At 32.8% G+C, this 3,568-nt stretch overlaps 1 long non-coding RNA gene across 2 annotated transcripts; it reads right to left on the reverse strand.

The window, feature by feature from the left end:
• Nucleotides 1–206: 206 nt before the first annotated feature.
• LOC110912593 lies at nt 207–2,913 on the reverse strand. Of its 2 annotated transcripts, XR_002578036.2 has the most exons (6): nt 2,677–2,913; nt 1,741–1,929; nt 1,425–1,674; nt 993–1,350; nt 793–906; nt 207–422 (listed from the first exon to the last, which is right to left on the reverse strand). It is a non-coding gene; the product is annotated as an uncharacterized LOC110912593 (long non-coding RNA). The 2 variants fall into 2 exon arrangements; XR_002578034.2 differs by having other exon boundaries at nt 1,741–2,913.
• Nucleotides 2,914–3,568: the final 655 nt, after the last annotated feature.

Below are 3,568 nucleotides of genomic sequence, written 5' to 3' on the forward strand. Positions count from 1 at the left end.
GTAGCTAAGACCGTCATTTTCAAGCCTAATAAGGCGGTTTTGGTGTAGCTAATAAGACGGTTTTATTGATTAGATGTGTTGCCTAATAAGACGGTTGTTGTCAAACATATATTTCACCAGATCCATTAATTTGATTAATTCACCATTTTATTAAATTCAATTCATTTTATTCGGAATCATATAAAAAATAATAAATAAAAGCAATATAACAAACAATGAACCATGTTATAAATAGCTAAAGCATCCATGTTAACCCATTAGTCTAAAACATTCAATTTAACATAGAAAAACATCCTATCATTCAGTTTAGCACAAATAAAATCAACCATCGAAAAAACTCCTTGACTTTGTGCAACCTCCTTTATCCACCCCAATAACCACAAAGCTCTCAAGAGCACTCACTGGCTTGAATTCCTTTGCCACTGATCAAAACACATAGAAAAATGTCTATTAGCTACCATTAAAAATTAAAATCAAGCAAGATCCCCTTGTTGGAATCAGGAGGAAATTGAAATGCATAAGTCATGCCAACTAGAGTCAACATTGATACAAAGCCCTTTGGCGCTCCTAAGAACCCCTAATAATATATATGATCTATGTTGTCAAAAGCCCTTTGGCACGCCTAGGCCATTGGGTCAAATGAGCGAACAAGTCAAAGTGACTTAACCATCCGTGTAATAACTGATAAAATATTGAATATAACGATTGTGTTCCAAGGCTCACTTGAGTGTCAACAAATATTTATAAAAATGAAAAAGAATTAATTATAAAAGAGTAGCATACTATACTTACCTCCATTCATCCTTGTCGTCCTTCCCGCCACCAAAATTGAAATAAACGCCTTTAAAGTACACTCTACAAACTCGTCAATTTCACTTTGACGAACCATTGAGGTTTTATTTCCAGCTAAAATATAAAGATATATAAAAATTAGATTACAATTTAGTATACATTGTAGTTAAACAAACCATTGACCGGCTCGGTAAGTTTACCAAAAGGAACATGCTTGGTTGTATTTTGAGAAAATTGTTTATCAGCGAGCTACATTAACCAATAACGACACTATTAGTAAACACACACACACACAATTATATACAAATAATGTGTTTACCAATCAATTAAAAGCCTTCTCTTGTAATGCATACGAGTATATTTGATACCCAATTCTTTCATCTGGAATCGTTTGTTGTTGGTGAGCAGATGTTGTCTCAAACAACATTAGCAAAACAGATTGTTTTTTTATAAAAATAATGATATATATTAAAAACGACTTGCAGTCTATAAAGTGTACCCATAGAATGGTGAGATGGTTCTACACTTTACACTTTGAGGAGAATCTTTGTTTAAACTCTGTGGGTTGAAAAAAAAATATTAGTATATTAATAAATGATATAATTATACAATTATTATTTATATAAGTATACCTTTATTGATTTAACAGACCAGTAAATAAAGCATTCTTTTGCATCTTCCAAACAGTCTACTACATGACTCAGGCAAGAGACGGTTCAATCCGCAACCTTCTTCAACTCTATCTACTTGAACTTTGACAAAACCATCTATCATCAGGCAATTATGCAAAATCCTCTCAGTAGTAGGATAAACACGGCCTGTACCCCTAACCGTAGGAGCACCTTGGCAATCAGGACATAGAAGTTCACATCTTTGAATAAACTGCAAACGGTAGTTTTTAGTTAATATATTTTTAAAAATAATAAACAAACTTTGACAGTATGTTACCAAGATTTCTGGTAGTTCGCTGTACAAACTATCGAATGCACCAGGGCTTTCCCTAACGTTGTCTGAGTCTTTACAACCTCGCTCTTCTTTCTCTTTGTTTTTAATTCCAAAAATAAGCATTTTGTAAGACCAATCACATCCGAGAATAAGTGTGTACGTCCCCATGCTGGCATCCCTTCCTAGTTACCTCTGTAACAACAACCTTAGTAGAAGGATAAGCATACGACATGGAGAATGCTTCACCAAATGTTTGATATAAATTAAACTATAAGTTTAGAAACTAAATGTGTGGCATTGGATTTAGAAAATAGCTTATAATGCAGCTCTTTACTATATGGAATCTATGTTTTACGATAACAGTTGACAAGAAAAAAGATAATTAAATCCACATAATTATAGTAAGAAGCCTAACTGTTCCAAATTATATTTATCTTGCTCTATAGTATGAGTAAACTACCCATATTCGATTCTTTGGTATTCTCTAGACTCGGATCGTTTTTTTTTATAAACTAGTGGTACCGGTGAATATTATATGTCAAATTGGTATGATCATGTTGAATCATCAATTTTCATTTGGCAAAACATCAAACACCTGGCATGCACTAAGCTTATGTCATTAAAGAATCCATTTTGCCCAAATAATAGAAAGTTAGTTGCAAAAGTGATGTGAACAATATGTAAATCAAATAATCATCAGTTTCTATATCAGTTGCTTAAAAATCAATCGAAATTCCTAATTCCATTACAAAATTAAGCTTTTTGCCCTCCTAACTGCAAGGTACCAATAAAGAGTTGAAAAACTGGCCTTAATGTAAACATTATTGACAATGACACCAACCGATCTAAACATAACAAGTAGTCAAAACCCGGAAGTTGACATACCATACTTGATTAGAAAGCAATCCGAGATAACCTTCAGAAAAAAGATGCACTTACGATTTCTGAATCAACTTGTCGGTTACATCCATCATAGATCTCTAAATCATCTGTGTATTTGACCTCTAAATAGTTTCCATCAATGATCGCCGTCTTCATCATCGATGTGTGATAAAAGCTTGTAATGGGTTATGGCGTAGAAAAGGTTTGGTTTTAATATGATATTGTTAATTTTTGTAGAAACCTGGAGGCACTACAAAATTAGGGGGGAAAAGAAATTTGGTGTTGCAAGTTTTAAATTTGGGGATAGGTTTAGAGCATTCACATCCAGCCCCTTAAAATTATACGTACATTCCACTAAAAAACAACTCTTATATCAATATATTTCCACTAAAAAAATATATTTTTTCTCTCTCCTTTCAATTAAATAATATTTTTATAACTTTATCATTACATTTTTCTCTCCACTTCACTCACAACCACTTTCAATATATATTAAAAAATTATAGTGGGTGAACAGTGTCCCCCCAAAAATACAGATGAACAGTAACATTTTCTCTCTCCTCCACTCACAACCATTTTATATACTCTTTATATTTTAAAAACCCTACACTCACAATTTAGTTCTTTGGATGTGAATGCTCTTAGGCGGAAGAAATTCAGGGGGTTTGAGAGGGAACTAAAATCATTGTTACTTTGTTACTTGCTAGTATTTCAACTTTTAACAACTTATAATATATTTAAAAAAATAACATGTAGGGTAAAGATCAATACAAAACAAATGAGTCATGACATAATAACATGAGAAGTGAAACAATATAGAGATGAGCTCGGTACTAAACCGGTAATAAAAATCTTTAAAAGTGGGTACTGGTATCGGTACCGAATATACCCGGTATGGTACGGTTCGGTACCGGTATTTGAGAATAAAAACCGGTACTGAAAACATACC

This window comes from Helianthus annuus, chromosome 15 (assembly GCF_002127325.2).
Source record: "Helianthus annuus cultivar XRQ/B chromosome 15, HanXRQr2.0-SUNRISE, whole genome shotgun sequence".
In the NCBI taxonomy this organism is placed as follows: domain Eukaryota; kingdom Viridiplantae; phylum Streptophyta; class Magnoliopsida; order Asterales; family Asteraceae; genus Helianthus; species Helianthus annuus.